Source organism: Crocodylus siamensis, chromosome 4 (genome assembly GCF_052110815.1).
Source record: "Crocodylus siamensis isolate JL-2025a chromosome 4, ASM5211081v1, whole genome shotgun sequence".
Lineage (NCBI taxonomy): Eukaryota > Metazoa > Chordata > Crocodylia > Crocodylidae > Crocodylus > Crocodylus siamensis.
This window is the reverse complement of record NC_143398.1, coordinates 193,279,510-193,298,858: the sequence shown is the minus strand read 5'-3', so window position 1 is coordinate 193,298,858 and position 19,349 is coordinate 193,279,510.

Genomic DNA, 19,349 nt, shown 5'->3' with positions numbered 1-19,349 from the left:
TAAGTCCACAAGGGTCACTTCCTTATCTTGGTCCTCCAGCACTGTATGTGCAGGTGAAATACTGACTATTGGCAAAACTCTCATTGACTTCAGTGGAGCTCAGATTTTTATCTTCTCCCTGTGGAACAGCACAAGCATGAAGAAGCACAGAGGTAGTAGAGATAGAGAAGATAATCCCCTTGTATCCAAAAAGCAAAAGCAATAATATATTTGATCTCCCTGCCTGGAAGAAAGCTAAGTAAAGTATTTGGTGAATGTATCCAATAAATTTTTTTAAGTGTTCTTTGTGGTAAAATGATCCAGAAAAATGTTGGGGAAATGAACAAGGACAATAAATGGAACAAAACAGAAAATAAGCAAAGTAAGAAAACAAGGTTTCTGTTAGGAAAAAAGACAAATAAAGATGAACTCAATGAAAAGGAGTAAAAAGCAAATAGGCTTTGAAAGTCATCAGGAGACAGAGTTGCTGTAATAGGGCAGTCTGTCTTTCTAGGAGGATATAATCAGCTCTGTTGAAAGAACTCAGCTGCGGGGCAATTGGATAGGTCCTACTAGGAGCTTTGAAAAGCTCTCAAAAGTGCAAGCAAGAGATGAAAAAGCAAGTTGTAGCAAGCTATTCTGCTCACAAAGGGCTTGACTACTGTGCTGGGGCCAGAGTCAAAGCACTGCCATCCTAGTGCCTAGGGCAGGGCAGAAGGATTTTGTTGTGTTTGTTTATTAGCTTGTGGCTTGAAGACTGTGGTTTATTTGGGAGGACTGGCTGAGTAGCTCCTCAGGGAGCAAAACCTACTTGCAGAAGCCAGTAGGCTAGGCAATCTGTCAACAGATCCCTATAAACTGTCTCTGTTCCTCCCCACTCACGCAGTCATGCTGGGGCATAAGCAGCCAGGTCTGGGGGTCACCTTGGAGTCAGGAAAAGCAGGCGAGGTCCAAGGGGAGTGTGCCAAGTCAGCATAAAGAAGCCAGGCAATCCATCTAGGGGACCAACTTCAAGATCCAGAAGGTCAGGCAGAACACAAGGTCAGGAGCCAAGCCAGGTCAAATCAAACCAGGATTGGGTCAGTTATCCAAGGGGACTTGGCCAAATCTGGGGTCCACGGACAAACCAGGTGGGGTATCTAGAGTATCTGCCAGGAAGCCAGTAGCCGCAGAAGCCAAAAGTGTAGCAGCCTGGGTACAAATTTGAACCTTAATGCTCAGATTTCCTCTGGGTCAGAGGTTTATATTGGAAGGGTGAAGGGTCAGCTGAGCTAGGCTGGCCATTGTGTCGGCAGGGAGTGGGTGCATGGCTGGGCCCAGGTGGAAGGTTCTGGTCACCTGTGTCTGCCCCCTGGTTCTGCTGAGAAGGTGACAGAGCAGGATGAGAAGCTGTGCCAGGCAGGCCAGGGCCTGGGGTTCAAGGCCACAGCCTGACACGCACATAAGGCTGGCACTAAGCCAATAGCCTCTTCTCTGTTCTTTCCATGGAAAACTGTAAGAGCAGCAGCAACTCCCAAAAAGCAGGTCATAAATATCCCCAGTGACTCAGGTCTTTTACACAGCTGAGAGCACAAAGAGCAAAGCAGCCCTGTTAGTAACTGCATCCTCCAACCAGACCCAAAGGGACCAACCACCTGATGTCATTTCTCCCTGACTTTTATGCCAACCATCCCTCCATCTCTGCTGCTTCAGTTTCTCCAAATGCTGTGCAGGATATGTACTATAAACAAAATATATGTGAAGAAAAGGAATGTATACTTTTTACCACTTTGATGTCTCTATTTCTGTCTGTTATCCCTTGAGGCATAACTAACCAGTTTTGTCCTCTGGGCAAAACTTCCCTATGAGTTGGAAGAGGGGGTCCTGAGCACTGGAGAGGAGCAGGGAGAGAGGAAAGGCGGGTAGTCAGTTGGAACTTCCCAGAAAATTAAAGACTTGCATTGCTGTTGCTGCCGTGTCCAGCTCCTACAGCTGGGTGCCATGGGGCCATTTCAGCCATGGCAAAGACTTAGGGAAAGCACCATTCAGGTTGTCCTTCTAAGTCAGTCCCTAGGGCTGATGTGGTGCCCCTCTTACCCCACCCCTAATCATACTACTGAGTATCCCTTCTCCCCGCAAATTTCATGTCTGTTCTTCCTTTCTGTTCTTTGAGAATGTATAAATATTCAGGAGGGCAGAGTCCAACAGGGGGAGTCCCCAGAGTCCTGTTTGGGGACTTTTCTCTTGGAATATAAAAATGTAAGTAAAAATCATGTAAAGCAAAGTCATTTTAAAATAATTTGCTGCATAAAGGAATTTAATGAGATTGCATGGAAAAAGATATGAAGCAAATTAAAAGAAAAGGAATCAGAAGTTCCAGTTCTGTATTACTTCATAGGTGGCAATGAGAGTTTTGCCTACTCACAGGATTGGATTCATAATAGCCATGGCCACACTTCTTAGAACTGGCTTCCCTTCCAGAGTGCAAAGTCATTCTACTTTTGAGTGCTCAACTCGAGTCAGCTTCTGCCCAATTTTTCACAACTCATGAGCAATACAATTTTAACTGATGTCAGCAACAGCCACAAAATCAGCTCTGTAAAATCAAGTCCCAAGTGTCCCATACTAGCGACACTTAAAAAAAAAAATCAAAGATCATTTAAAAAATCTGTCTTAAACATTTTGTAGAAAGTTTGATGTTAATGTCCATTATAGATATATAGCATGAATGATGTCTGAAGAAAACCTGTGTCCAAATATTTGGAGCATAGGCTTTGGGATTGTCATTTCTCCATTTCTTCCCCTATTTTTGAATTACCTTTGCTCCAGTGGCCTCCCTGTTAAAAACCCCTCTTTCTCTCACAGGAATGCAAGAATGAGGGGGAGAGGAGGGGAGGAGGAAGAACAGAACAGCTAATTTTCCAAATAATCTCCTGATGGGGAATCATCAAGTTAAAAAAAAAAAGACTGAATACAATTTCTGTACAAATAATTTCTGTTTGATGTAGCTGTGGAGTGCAGTCCAATAAGAATGAACTGAGAAACAAATGGTGATAAAGACAGAATAAGAAAAGTGAAAGGGGGAAAAACAGAGACCCGTGTTGTTTTCCTGTTGAAATGTCACCATACCAATTTATGATTCTGACTTTTTCAAAAACCTAGCTATGATTCCAAGGTAATCCAATGACAATAGTGAAAATAAATAAATAAACCTCAAGTGTTAACGTTTCCAGTTTTTATCTGAAAGATGACAAAATGGTAAAAAAAAAATGCAAGCTCATTCTGCACAAGCAAAATGTCATGCTAGCCAAGAAAAATCTTGTGTGCTTCATATTTCTCATATACTCAATCCCATTATACAGTAAAGGGTTACATTTCTAATATACTTTTTTCTAAAATGAAGGTGTTTCAATATTGCATTTCCAATTTTCAGTAACCTTTAAACAAACATATTCTGTAATGGCTTTTTTTTCCTCCATTCCAATTAAAACACAAGTTGCACTTCTGAATTTAAAATTGATACAGCAATAAAGATGAAAAATGTTTATTCACTGTTTGTCAAGAGAGGACTTTGGAGAATGTGTTCCTTACCACGGTAAAGATAACAGGCTAGAGAGTTTGCAGTTCATTAAACAGTTATTAGAAAATATACACCTTATGGGATGACTTTCAAAATAGAACTAAGACACAAGACTGAGTGACTGACTGGCAAGTCTAGCAAGTAATACTTTTTTAATAGCTTCAAGTAGATTAGAGAGATTTCCATGGTAATGAGAACTTTGTCAAGGCAACAGAAAAGCCCTGTACTTTACTTGAAGACTAAATGAATATAAATTGGTTATTTCAAGAGTAAAGATGCATTCTGGTTCATCATACCCTTTAGTAAAACCTAGTGATAGTAGATTTGTCCTCTTTATGCAGAATGTTAAAAATATTGTAGGGAATCATAGAGAAGTAGTGCTGGAAGGGACCTCTGTAGATCATCTAGTTCAACTGCCTGCCTTAGGTCAAATCATCCCTTATCCAAACCATCCCATACAAATCCAGTGTCTGACCTCTTAGCAAAACTACACAGAGCTAAGCTCTGACACAACAGAAGAACATAACCCTTTAACTTGCCAAAGGTAAAGCAGGGGCACCACAGAGGCCAATGTCCTGCTACTGTAAAAATTGTTAATATACATTCAAGATATCCCAGGGAGAAGACCATACCCCTCTCCCCTATCACTCCTGCTACAGAGGAAGGCAAGAATTCCTACAGACCATATGAGTCTGATCATGGTGTAAAATGTCATTCTAACCCCAAATATGGCAATTGATCTGACCTTAAGCACAGGGCAAGACCCTTCAGCCATGGATCTCTGGCTTTTAGTGCCAACAGGAACACTGACACACCAAAAGTAGTAAAAGTAATTTAAAAACCAATACTACATTAGAAGAACCATACCGCTTGTATGGCAGTTCTAACATTGAGATTCTAGAAAGAATTGATCACATTCTATGGCAAGTAATGTATATTTTTAAAAGACAGTAAATTTCTAAGCCAAGTTTAATAAAGAAGTAAGTTCCTAATGAACTGATTTTCAGACGTGCTGAATACTTGCCATTTCCACTTCATCAGACCACCAATCTGATTGATATTAATAAATCTTTGTATTTCAAAGTTCTTATTATTCAATAAAACTTATATCTCTACCCATGAAAGGGGACAAACACCACACTCCCTTTCCCTCATTTGAATATCTGTTCAAAAGTGTCTGGATAAGTTACTACCAGGAGAAAAAAACCCAGAAGAAGTCTCTCAGTCTGCTTTAACATGTATATGTAACCTCTCCCTAGGGTAAAAAACAAAAATGAAGCCAAAACAAATCAACCCCCCCCTCCCCCCCGCTCCCACTGTAATATTTAACCAGGAAGCCACATCGTACCTTGAAATTACTTTTGCCAGTTTTAACTGCTGCCACCAGATGCTGTTTGCACCATCAGAGAAGTTAAACATCCCACCAGAAACCTTCCATCTATACAAGCAGCTTGCAACATGATCATATATGTAAATTTTAGTTTTTAGTATATGATATTATGTAAAATGCACTGCTTTAAGACAAATCTGAAAGACTAAAACTACTTTGTAATTTAGAAACCCCTTGTCATCAGTTTAAATTCTGTCACTATACTAAATTTTAATATCATGGATATTCAAAACCATTCAGCCAAAACAACCCTAATATATTCAGAATTTAAATCTAAGGGAAAATGATAGAGTGGTTGAAGTGCCTTTTTGCTGGAGTCTGATGAATAGAAAAAAAATTAGAGATGATTTTTTCGCAATCATCTTAAAGTTTGATTGACAAGAAGATACAATCTACATGTAAAAAGATACACAACAGACTCTTTTAAGAACAAAAATGAATAAAATACATTTTCTGCTGATAAGCTACCAGAATTTAAAATGTAGCAAGCAAGTTTGTTTTTTATTAATGATAATGGATTCCATTTAACATGGAGATACCAGTCCAGAAGAATCATCAGAAGTAAAACAGACTTAATGGAACCCTGCTTATTTATATCATCTGAGGATCTGGCTTCTAATATATAAGCAACCCCCCCCCCCCCCCAAAAAAAACAAACCAAACAACCTCTCCACCGGAAACCCGCCCCCCCTTAAAACCCTATATCAACGCTATCGTAAAGGAACAATAAACCTACACTTTCACAAAATGAAGTTCACCCTATGTCAATTTTCATTCAGTCTTTAAGTTACCACAAAGCTAAATCAGTTCTTGCACTGGACTCTACCTAACAGAGTTAATACTAAGACTCTCCACATTGCTAATATGTACATATAGTCCCACTTTTATTTTCTTATTTTAGGAAACAGAAGTCTTCTAGAAAGTAACAAGCCCCAAAGTGTAGCAATATATTTAAAAGAATATGAAGGAAAGAGGATAGTAAATGGGAAATCAGCGTCTACCTCTGCTTTGCCCTGGAAAGCAGAGACTCCCTGGAGAAGGAAGGGCCTATCCATGCATTCTCAAACACAGCTCACTCTCAGGGTGCATCTACATGTGCAATTAATATGAAGCAATACATTCTGGAGGAGTCTGAGCTGAAGTAAACTACTCCTGGGTGTAGTGTCTGCACATGCACCCAGGACAGCAGCAATTTGAGCCAGGGTGGAACCAGCCTGGGCTGCCAGGGGGAATGGAGGGTCAGTCCCGGGCTCCAGTTAGTGGCATTGAGTGGCAGAGGTGCTGAAAGTACAAAGCCATGTGGCTAGGCCACAGGCAGGAATCTGGCCCCCAGCTGGCTGGACTGGGTGCAATTTACACCCACAGCCAGTGTCTACATGTGCATTTAATCTCAGTAAATTGCCCCATCATAAGAAAGCACTAAGTACTATCTTACTGAGGCATTAATTAGTTTACTGTGGGCTGATGTCATCACATGTAGAATATGATGCTTTACTCCATAGCTAATTAGTCTACTCCACAGTAAAGCACATGTGTAGAACAGGCCTCTGTCTCTTCTTTCTTTATCATGTCTCATCTGATCAGTATTCTCTTGTACCAAGTTGAAGAAGTAATTTGCAGAGTAGATAGGTTTCAAATTTGCATTTTAGGTGACAGTCATCAGTTGGAACAAAAAAAATTACCTAGGTAGTAGAATATAGTCAGAGTAGTCATGAAGAGATGGATTAGAGGCACAAGAAGAGGTGATTAGAAGGAACATGTTAGATTATACAACTCTACCATAAGTTATTGCATGTCTTGTATATAACCAGGCTTTTTACGTTGCACTTTGAAAGTACAGTACCATTTTTTGCATGACTTCCTAGACCGAATCCCTCATTGCAATGCTCATTTAGATTTTCATAGTTGGAAAAAAACCTCTGAAACCCTTTTTTATTTGCTTTGACCGTCTTCTAAGTATTTCCTATATATTTATAATTCAAAGTCTTACTATCTTTTGACCTAACCCATCCCTGGGTTATCAACTACAGACAAATATAAATTGAGGGTTTTTTTCACCCAAATTTCTTGTTTCCTGGATTTCATTATGAAAGCTAGGCACAGTGCAAGATGATTTGAGAATATCTCAGAAAACCACATCTTTGGGAAGAAAACATTATTTGAAATTTACTCAAGCTTTGAGTTGCAAGACTCAAAAGCTGTCAGCCATCCCAACAGAAAATCTAAACCTGGTGTGTGCATCCCAGAGAGTTTTTAATTTTTTATTCCAAGACATGAGTTTAAAACAAAAACAGAAATAAAAAATGTATGTTACCCTGCTTTTGTTATACATGTTCTTCTCTTCTTGCTATGTCTGTTATGGTAAGTATGTTTATTCCTTCTCTTTATAACTTGATTAGCATGAATATTAGAAGGTTTGGGGACTCCTTGTACTGGTTTTGCTATTGGTGGGTAAAGTGTGCAAATGCTAAGGGGCAGGTGGCTCAGATCATTGTGTTCACAGGCCCTGTCTTTCAAAATCATGAAGTTTATAGGTGCACAAATGTTGACAGCGGAAAGTTGCACAACAATCACTGTAGGGTCAGCATTCACTATGCGTTGTGCAGAGCATTCCAGCAGGGAGGCCCTCAGTTTCAGCATGGAGGCAGATTTTTGTGGAACAGAAGAGACTCCATATAGGTGCTACTTCTTGGATGGCATTGTAGGCCATCTATTTGTCAAAGGGAAAGTGCTTGTGTATACAAGTTCCTATGATGGATTTAAGTGAAAGGCTGCTACCCATGAGTTTTAAAACAGCTGAAATCCCTGAGCCTACTGTTGAGGTGCTTAGGGTCTAAAACAGCTGGGATTGTATTGTCAACCTGAAAGGCAGCAGTGGACTCACAGAAACAGAGTGGTAGTCATGCTTGGCAGCAATGAGGAATGGAAGACCTCCAGCAGTGGTAACCCCTGGCGGTGACTAGAAACAGTAGATCCCTGGAGCAGCAACCCCTGTCTGCAGCAAGGAACAGCAGAGCAATGACCACTGATGGACAAGACAGAAAAGCAATGATCCCCATCAGTGATCCCAGCAGCAGAACAGTGGCCTCCCTACTCAACACTTCCCACTTTGGCTGACCTCATTTTTGCTAGAGATGCCACAGAAGATTTTGCCTCTGCTATAGCTGAACAGTGTCAAGAGCCCTTTAGAACTCCTCACCAAGAGCCTGCATCCAGAATGTTGGCACCACCATACTCTGACTGGATGTAGGCAGAGATAATGATCCTCTTTTCAATCTGCATTTACAAAAACACCCAGTATTTTGGATGAGTGAACCCAAATAGGTTGCTCCAGGACACAACTGTAATTGGTTTCAGTGTCAAGGCCAAAGTACTGAAGGTGAGACTGGAAGGAACTTCAAAAGATCTTCTAGTCCAACCCCTGCTTGTCATCCTTGCAGAAACCATTCCATAAATGTGCTTGCCTAACCCACACTTAAAAAACTTCCAAGGATCCTACAACCTTTTTGAGTAATCTGTTCCAATGCTTGGCCACCCACATACTGAGAAAGTTCTTCTTAATATCCAATCTAAATTTTCCTTGCTGTGATTTACGACCAATACTACTTGTCCTGTCCTCTGTGGCCACAAAGTATGTTACTATCCTCTTAAAGACTGTGAGACAGTGCTTATGCTAAGCAAGGCCTAGCAATAAGAACAATGCACTAAAACTCCCAGAATGCTTCAAGGAGGTTGAGGAGTCAGCGATTGACATTCTGGTAATCACTTTCTGACCCGTAGATAAAAATGCTGACCTTCTGACCCTTGGACAATGATAAAAATAGCAGGCAAGCAGCTTATATTGTTAAAACAGGAAACCGCATGGCCAAACTGCAATGACGAAAAACAACCGCATATTATGTCAGTCTTGACATTTTAACCCTGCAAAAACCAGCAAAACATATAGCTGAATAATGCATAGAAAATTAACATAAGAAATATAAAGGTCATTAAAAATTAACATAAGAAGCGTAAAAATTATAATACAAAGCATATCACCTGAAATTATAATATTGGTAAGTTAACTAAATAACCAATAGAAGTAAGAATTAGAAATGCATATGTATAAGTGTTATCATATATAAGTAATAGTAAAGTTATGTTGGATGCCTCACTGCCAACATGGGGACAGTTTTGTATCTTTTGTCTAAAAAAAGATAAGGGACTCCTTTTAAATGAGCAGTTGACCAGTTCTGAGACTACTGAATCAGGCAGCCGCACCTAGCCTCCAGGTTAAAAAGCAAGGGCTTGATTTGGGAACCTTGTGAACCAACAGACCTCCTTTAGCTTATAGCTTTGTGAGACAATGAAAATTTTAAATTGAACATCCAGGTCTAAGCCTGTGCTTAATTCAGTCCTTATATAATTCGGCATCGAACTCACAAAAAGACAGTTATCAAATCCTTGATTAGTCTTCTCTCCTTCACATGTTAATAATTCCAGTTTTCCCAGCCTTTTCTTAGAAATCATATCAATCATTTCCTAGATCTGATTTTTGTCATTCTCCACCCAACTCTTTCTAATGTGTCTGCATCTTTCTTGAAATGCAGTTCCAAAAACTTGTACTTTTAATTTTTGAATTTGTAAAGCTTATGATGAAACTAGTTTGTGTATTTAGAACCACGTAACCACATATTTAATTATCTGTAGTCATTCATGAAAATGTGATGAATGATAGTAATTTAATAGAAATATTTGTTTATTTACATGTTATCCCTTATTTCAGAAAGTGATGTGATAGTGATCTCACTACTGGCAATTTTTAAATTTATTTGCAGGTTTTTAGATTTAAGCTCTTCCAGAAGACAGGTCTATTCTAATTAATAGTGCATAATTTTAGTGTTATCATTAAGTTTCCTAAGGTTTGGAATACGAATTATCTAATTCCCAACAGGCCCATGAGTCCATCACTCCAAACTATTTTAATGAAAACCAGCCACACCAGGATTCTTCTCCTAACACTGGCTTCTTATTGGTACTACATCAGCTGTATTGCCTTTGACTCCCCTTGTTAACAGCATATTCTAACTCTGTTCTTATGGTTCATTCTCATTCTACCAGCACTAAATACTATTGATATATACAGGTGGGTGGTTTTTAATTCTGTTTTCCATTTGTTTTTGGAAAGGATTTAAAAAAAAGAAAATTCAATATTTAGTTAGGGTATAATCCTGCAGAAACTGAAAATAGATATGAATGTAGTGTCCTCAATTCCCACTGAAATCAGTAGCTAGCACCATGAAGGATATGTCTACATAAGATGCGTTAATGTGCATTAACTTTATTTAATGGGCATAGTGGATGCATGCCTACATGTGCTCACCCTTAATGCATATTAAAAATGGTGAAATTAGGTTAATTGCACCTAAATTTGATATCTGAAAATGCTGGTATAAAATTTAGATGTGATTAGTTAAAGTGCATTGAAAAGAGGAGGAAAGACAAGACCTACTTACTGCCAACCAGAAGGAGCTGGCAAAGGAGAGACAAGTGCCCTGGAAGCCATGGTTCCAGAGCAGCTGCTCTGTGAAACTAGAGCGGCCACAGGAAACTGAAAGTGGAATGTGCAGGGGTTACCGCTGCTGGTGGTCTGCCGTGAAAAACAGGACGTACCCAGCAGCATTGAGCCAGCGGACAGCTGGAGCTTAAGCTTGGAATAGCTTACTTAGGCTGGGAAACACCGGCCAGAGAGAAGAATCATAGAATTAAGGTTGGAAGGGACCTTGTAGATCTTGAAGTACGACCCCCTGCCTGGGCAGGACAAAAACTGGGCTCAAATGACTCCAGCCAGGTAGGCATCAAGCCTCTTCTTAAAGACCTCCAGGGTAGGAGCCAGCACCACTTCCCTTGGAAGTTGGTTCCAGCTCCTACTCGCCCTAACTGTGAAGTAGTTCTTATAGATGTCTAATCTAAACCTACTCTCCAACAACTTGTGGCTGTTATTCCTTGTTACGCCAGGGGGCACTAGGGGAAACAAGGTCTCTCCCAAACCCTTCTTGTCCCCCCACTGAGTTTATCGACGGTCACCAGGTCCCCCCTCAGCCTTCTCCTGTGAAGGCTGAACAGGTTCAGGTCCTTCAGTCTCTCATTGTAAGGTCTGCCCTGTTGTCCTCAGATCATCCGGGTGGCCCTCTTCTGGACCCTCGCAATGTTGTCCACATCCCTCCTGAAGTGGGGTGCACAGAACTGAACACAGTACTCCAGCTGTGGCCTGACCAGTGTCATGTAGAGGTGGGGAGGATCACCTCTTGAGATGCACCTGTGGATGCACGACAAGGTCCGGTTAGCCCTGCCAACCGTGACCTCGCATTGTCAGCCTAAGATGTTCATCTTGGAGTCAGTAATGACTCCAAGATCCCTTTCTGCCTCTGTGCTCTCAAGAAGCGAGTTTCCCATCTTATAAGTGTGCTGCTGGTTACTACTGCCCAAGTGCAGCACCCTGCACTTGTCAGTATTGAAATGCATTCTGTTTTTGTTAGCCCATCCCGGTGGTAAAGCCATGGAACAGAGTGGCATTTGCAGCAAGGGAGTGATGCTGCAAAAAGGGCCAGCCAGAAGTAAAGCAGCAGAGACTCGATTGTTAGGGTACTGACTCTTTTTTTTTTAACTTTCATTTTGTTTTTTTAAATCTGTAACAGTGTTGCCTGTCATGCCCTCATCTCCACAGGCTGGCAGAGTGTTGCATCAGGTCAGCAGATCCCCAACCTGAACTATTTAAAGGGAAACAATCTCCAGACAGACCAAAACCCCTGCACTGGGGTTATCAGCTCAGATGGGCTTCTGTTCTTTTTGTTGGATTAGATCACTTTGTTTTGTTGTTATTACTAGAGGGATTAACCATTCGGGGAGGGAATATACAAAAGTCCTCCCCTGACCAACCATGGGACTTAACTGAGATTGAAAAGGTCTAGTTGTCCATGCTGATTTAGTTCCATTGAGATGATTGTCTAAATGCACAGAAGCCTGTGAAAGAAAAGAAGAGATGCCAGTTAAGATAAAAAAATATTGTGGCATAACATCTGGGTGGTGCTAGGCCAGGGTGTAGAGGAGGTTGAAGCCCCAGAAGAAACCTGCTTCAAGCAATGGTCATCCAATGATGGTGAGTTTTACCACCTTCCAATTGTTATCATCCTAAAACATCAAGATGTGGCAGGTGAAAGTCAGTACCACTGTTACAGAAAACCAGGCAAGTGATCATGTGACTGAAGGTCAGGGTCAGGAAAATACCAGGTGGCTGTACCTGTAACTTTAACCAGGCCAAGTCCTGACACGCATTAACACATGTAGATAGGACTCAGCATTAACTTCAATGCTGGGTCTGCCCAGCCACTAATGGCATGTGGGAGGGCTGAAAAAACTTGGCACTAAATTTAGTTCCAAGTACACTAACTTTACTGCCAAGTCCTTGAATGTATAGACACATGCCAAAAAAAAAGAAATCACTTAATGAGCATTAGTTTAATGTGCATTAAATTTAGTCATGCTTAACTGCATGTGTAGCTGTGCCCAAAGAAATTTTTGTACCATTGAAAAACTAAATAATAAGCAACTTATAAGCAGCAACTAGTTTGTCTTTACAGTGAAATGAGATGTTGACTATTTAGCTTCACTCTTCCAAGTAGTATAATAAAGAACAGTGAAAAATACTTAATTATTTAAAATAATCTTCTTGTAATATTCATTTGCTCTTGTTGAAGTCTTCTGGGTCCTTCAAGTAGACACCTGTTTTAAAGAAAAGTGTTCTAAGCTAATCAAAGCAAAGAAGTTTCTTTTAAAAACCTTTCATAAATACAGCTGATCTCCTGTGCTTGAGTACTTACTGTGTCAACATCAATTTGCACAAAAAGCTGTTCAAAATATATAATATATTAATAAAAGGAATAGGTTTTGAAGAACATAGGATTGATTGTAATAACAGTTGTTCAGAACAGCCCAAACTAGAGCTCAGCTGGGATGAAAACACCATAGAAATAGCTTGTTTTTCATGGTGGTGATGTTGCTTTTCCTAGTCTAAAAGCAGGAATTTCATGGGGCCATGAAAGAAAGGAACAAATTAATCAACACTTTTAAAGGTTGGAAGCTTGTGGGGGAGCTTGCACTTCAGATCTCAGAAACCTCACTGATAATCACTCACTGCCATTTTTTCATGTGTATGTTAGAAGTTTATAAATAGAAAAAATAACAAGATTAGGATGTGGTACCATAATGAGGGGTGGGTGACTGAAGCACAAGCCCTAGCTGTTCACTTACAGGGGGTGTAAGACCAACAGCCCTAAACACTGCCAGTCCAGCTGCCACTGCTACTGCTAAGGACTCAGAGCCTGGTGTTAATACCTCCATCAGGGGGACACTAGTTTTTTTCACAGATGAACTTATACTTAAAGAGAAACGAGTACAGAAGGATGATATAAATTGTTCAAAGATATGATCCTCCATCTGCGTTTGATTTCCAGTGTTCACCCAGGATGAATTGCATATATGTCTCAGGGAAAGCTGAAAAAAATGCAAATGTTGTGACTATATTACAAGTGTTTGTGGGCACTATTCATCATTGAATCTATCATTTTTAGATGCTTTAAAATACTTCTTTTTAGTTCTCATAAGTAAGTTGCCAAGGACAGGCAAGCACATTTAAATATTTGGTCTTATTAGTATTGAGTTATAGATTAATCTACTAAAGTTCTGATGCTGATTGGATGACAGGATCTCAGAGCATAGTGCTTTGCAAGTGGTGCCATTTAAAAAAAATAATTGTCTTAAATATGTACTTTATTACATGGGCAAATATTCACACAGGTATTTTGCTCAAGAATAGGTCATCTCCAAATTATATTGCTTGTATGCAGCCTGAGAAGTAAGATACAATAGTCTCAAAACAGTAGTATTAAAAAAAAACCAGATGCATTTGACTTTTAAATGACATGATTGAATTCCTCTGTTGTTAAATAACATATATCATGAAGAAAATATATAATTCAGTAAACTCTTGTTACTTAGAACCCCCTCTGCAAATGCAGGTAAAGGAGCAATGGGACCTAATATGCAATCCACACAATTGTAGCAGGCTTACCTTTCAGAGCTTGGATTGAGTCCCAGGCTTGAGATCCTGCTGTTTTGATTGGTGAAGCCCATCCACCAATCAGCAGGCAGCAAGAGAAATAAAGTCATGCCCCTTTCCTGAGAGGAAGGGGAAAAGAGCTTCTCTGGACCTGATTGAAGACTGCAAACTGTCAGGTCCAGAAGACTTCAGGGGTGGAGCCCTGGAGCATATAAAAGGAGCTGTGTGCCCAGAATGAGGGATGATGCATCAAGGACAGTGAAAAGTGGGCCTTAGAAGAGCTGAGGAGAGCTTTTTGGCAGGGTGAAGCAGTAGCCCAGGAAGAGCCCCTAAAGACTTCTATCAGTGGGGAGCAGCAGATGGCTCCAGCAGTTAGGCTTTTGGTGTGCTGGATGGCATCCAGACCCTGGAAGCTGTGTCAGGTGGCTCAGGTGTGCAACCTCTGGCATGCAGCCAGCGACACGGTGGACAGGCCAGTGCATGGAGAAGGATCTTTGGAGCCCCTTGGGGCTCCCAGCCTCATGCTGGGGGTCAAAGATCTTTTGACCCCCAGCATGAGGCTGGGAGCTTGGTGCAGGAGGCACTGCACAGAGGGTGAGAAACCCTGGGAGCCACTAAAGGTGGCTCAGGACAGTAGCTCAGTGCAGATGATGCTGCTCAGAGGGTCCTGGAGCAGACCAAGCCCCAGTGTTGCACAAGGCTGTCTGGGCTTCCAACCCCTAGCACAAGGCAATGTGTCCACTACATGCAGCGGGGCATGTGGCCCTCAACCAGGTCAGTGGCAGCAGAGTCAGGCAGCAGGAAAGCCTGGTGGGGAATGGAGCTTGACCTGGAGAACAGGAGGCAACCCTCCAGGACTGTGTAGTAAGTTACCCTGGAGAGAGGGTCCCAACAGGAGAGGGACCCCATAGGATTGTGAAGGGGCACCATGTGCACTGCTCCTGGGTGATAGCAGGGGAACTTAGGAATCTTTGGGGTCTCCCTTTCCTTTTCTTTCCCCCCACCTCATTTCCTGTAGTGGTACCTTGGGAGTGGGGCCCCTGCCCTGGAGGGTAGTCTAAGTATTGCTGGCTGTATTTGTAGACTGTGCCGTATAGTTTATGTGAATAAGCTGAAGCAATAGTTTGTATATTAATAGAATTATAGGGTTGCCTGATCAATATCCTTTGTTTTGGGTTGTTCTATTTTTCATCTGTATTTTTAAATAATAACTGGGGGTGGTGTGTGTGTGTGTGTGTGTGTGTGTATATGTGTGTGTGTGTGTGTGTATATATATATATATATATATATATATATATATATATATATATATGTGGGATACAGTTTATTGTTTTGTAAATTTGTACATATATATATAACATGTTGTTACCCTTCAATGGTTTTGTTGTAATAATACATTTGTATATAGTTGAGTAATTGATTGACTGGGCCTGACTCTATAGGGGATGGAGGTGGCTGCTGAGCTGTTGTGTCCTTCCCCAGCACACTGCCCTGCCAATAATTTGCTCAATTGGAGAGGGGAGTACATACCCATGTACAGCCAGGCTACACAATCATACCACATGTGCATAGAAAAAGGTGTGACTGTGGGATCATGCATTAGTTCCCATCATACCTTATTGCTGGTGCAGGGGAAGCCTGATCCTAGGCTCCCTCTGAACTGACAAGAAGCAAGATCTTGTAGCTGAGAGATGTAGCTGCTGCTATTTCCCAGCTCCTGGGGACAGGAGATTGCAGCAGCTGCATTCTCTCCACCTGGGGCTTATGTGGAACCCTTGGGGCTTGGAGGCTGCAGTAGCCATGATCTCCCAGCCTCAGGGATGCGTGAAACCACAGCAGCTGTGATCTCCCAGCCCCAAGGGCTACATGCACCGACAGGGCTTCTGGGATATGGCATCTGCAGGTTTCTGGGTCCCAGCAGCTGTGGGATGCTGCCAGGACCCAGAGTCCACAGATACTGGGGCTGAGAGTCCCTTCAGCCATGAGACTCTCAGCCCTGACTGAGCAAGGTGCATCCCTGCAACTGGGAGCCCATAGCTGAAGGGGCTCCCAACCACAGGGGAGACCCTGCCACACATACAAATGAAAGCTCAGCACTAGCCAGCTATACATTTTTAGGTCTAACTTTATAGCTGGTTGGAGCTTTTCATGCTGTGATAAGTACTTTGCATGTGTAGCTTGTCCCAAGATAAATGTGCAATTAACCAGTTAACGTGCAATACCTGCAATGTGTACAGGAGGCCTTAGACTCAGGAATCTGTAAGCAACCGTGAGACAAGATTGTGGTCCAAATGTTTTTTGTGTACCACTCACATCAGCAAAGTTTTATCAGTAACAGGACAAAGACATATATGCAGATGCCCATTTAGCTAAAAGCCTAAAAAGTATTTGACAGGAAATTTAGATCTGCAAGCCTGAGTCTGAACAAACATATTAAGGATTTGTTTAACTCTTTTAAATACTCATTGGAAGCTTTTTCTTTAGATTTTGGTAGTACTGAGGCAGTACTGAAATATTTAATGTTCATTGCTCCTTATCCTTGGTCTAAGGGTACTAAAGAGATGTTGAAAAGGTTTTTGTCCTTGAAGTATTTTCTTCAGCTAGGAAAAGGGGTGTATGCCCTTTCTAAGAAAAAGAAAATAAATACAAAGCTAATCATAACATTAAACAGTCAATGAACAGCTCAAGACAAATTTGTATCCACAGATTGTTGTTTGTATGAGTATCCTAATGTAGTTAAAGAAATGGCATCCCTTTGTTTTCTCACAAATAAAGATCATTTTGCAATCTGGAGCTCTTAAAGAAACTTTAGAGCATCTTAGAGCAGAGAGAAAGAGTGAACCTTGACTTTAAACTTGTTAGAAACAGCTTAGTAATTAGACATGTATTGGTTATAAAAATTTTGCTTGAGCTAGATTAGATTAACGAATGTGCTTTATTGGGGTAAATGAATTTTAGAAGAAAGTGATGATAAGTTGTTCAGTCAGTCTGAAGCACAGAAGAAGTAAGTATTTTCTTAGGGGATATCATCAAATTTCAGATTGTTGCTGGACAGAAGTGTCCCTTGAGTTTTGATTCTCTTTCTTGGCCCTTACTCCATATTAATGAGTTCCCCAAGCTGTGTTGGCTGATCAGCTCTGGTCCCTGTGGCTTCACTCTGGCCTTTCTTGGGTATTTGTTACGCCTCCCTGATTTTTTCTGCCTTGAGCAGGAGGTTGGTTTAGATGACCTCATGAGATCACTCCAGCTTTACTTTTCTAGGATTCTATGATCATTTTTGTCAGTATGGATCCAACATGTGCTGTTATTAATAGTACTGACGAACTTCTAACTTGTAGGCAACTTAAGCTGACCCGGCAAAAAAAAACAATGGCCATGTTATGATAGAATTTTCCACCATGACTCAAAGCCTAATGTTTGATTTCTGCAAAAGGATTGGACAATGTTGACCCTGACTCTCCTGAGCAACTACCACAAAGTTGGGTCCTGAGGAGAACAAATGAGAAACAATGCACATAAAAGCAAAAATCAAATGGAGGAAAAACAGTTCTCCCTCTGTCCTGTGTTGTCAACAGCCTATACATTTGCATCCCCACCTGCTCATGACAGAGGAAAAAGTAGTAAAAAGAGTCCGTTAATTCCAACAAGACCAGCCTGACAAGAGCCCCTGCTAATGTTAACTCTTTGCCCTGCTAATGCTAACCAAATTTCCTACCACCTGGTTGTCAATTACAAATACTAACTTAGAGTTAAAAAAAACAAGGAGTATATTTTTTATGAACAGACACCATCATGTATTTTTCAAAATCGTATGTATGATAATATGTATCATATGTTTCCACATGCACTTCACATGGCACATGAAAATAAGGCTTTGAATAGGTTCCTAAATAAACCTCAAACTTTTCCTGAATTAGTATCTGCCTCTGGATTAACAATCTGTAGAAAGATTCTGTGTTATTGTATGAAGGAGGAATACAAGCAACCACAATAACTTGCAATGGTATATTTTAAGGAGAAAATACCTAATAGATCCCCCAGAAACACCTTTACAGACGGATATAGTTCCTGAAACTGAACCAAGACATTATTGTTTGATTGTTGCTTGGGTGATCTAATTTGTCAAGGGTATGAGACCAGAATGCCCCCCATCTTTTTTTCAGATACCTATGACCTTTATCAGTCAAGTATGCTGTGCTTGCTAAAACCCTTGCTGATTCATAGATGGAATGTATTAAATCTTACAAAACAAGATCAAAACAAAGTAGCTGCTTTTGATATAAGCTTTATAATACAGCATGTAATCAAATCAAAATTAATTTGATTTGGTGAACTATCAATTTATATATTCCATCTTAGTTATGACTTTAGATTCACAGTTACATTATTCTATCTATTAGCTTAGCAAAATTGTAGTACAACATCTTAGTAATATGCTTGCCTAAATATATATTTGCTTGCACATCCTTTTTAATAACATCTGTACAGTATACACAGAAGTGGTTAAATCTGTCACATTACATCATTGGTCACAAACTATGAGTACACAGGTAACCTCAGGTGAAAAAAATGTTAACCACTTGGCTCTGTTTGAAAATGAATATCTAACAGAATATATTAATATTTCACATCACAGAAATCCATTGCATCTCAGCGGGTACATCTACACAGGACGCTGTGGTGTCATAGCATCTGTTGGCAAAAGCCAAGACACCACAGCTACATCTCCATATCAATGCACTCCCTTGTTATAGCTCATTCTACGGCAATGTAGCGGCTAACAATAACCATGCACAGCCAGCATTGTGCAGTGTGGGCTGTTACAGAGGCACTGTATGGCTACTTGTAGACACACCCATATATATTTTCCATAGCAAAAGAGTGTTTGTAACATAGCATTTGATTAGAAGTACTAAAAAATAATAATAATAAAAATTAGTACTTTAGGTCATATCCATCTATTTCACTAATTTATGCTGTTGGCCATAATGCTTTCAAAGGAGATGTCAACTGGTTGATGACTAGCATCATCTTTTGAATATTGTGATGCATATAATTACCTTGTGGCATTTTTAATGCTTTTTTGTATTTGTTCTTCCAGTTACCTAGCAAGAGAAACAAATTTCTTTGGACTTAACACACTGCTCATAGAGAGACACACCAATCCAGGAAGAAAAGGTGGAAGGTGCTTTTTATGATGCAGGTACAGTACCTATTATACCACAAAGAGAATGCAATCCCTGAACTATTAGTGAAGAAGGACTGCATTAATTACTTTCACCACACAACACAAATACAGTGCCAAGTCCTTACTGTTTTTGCCT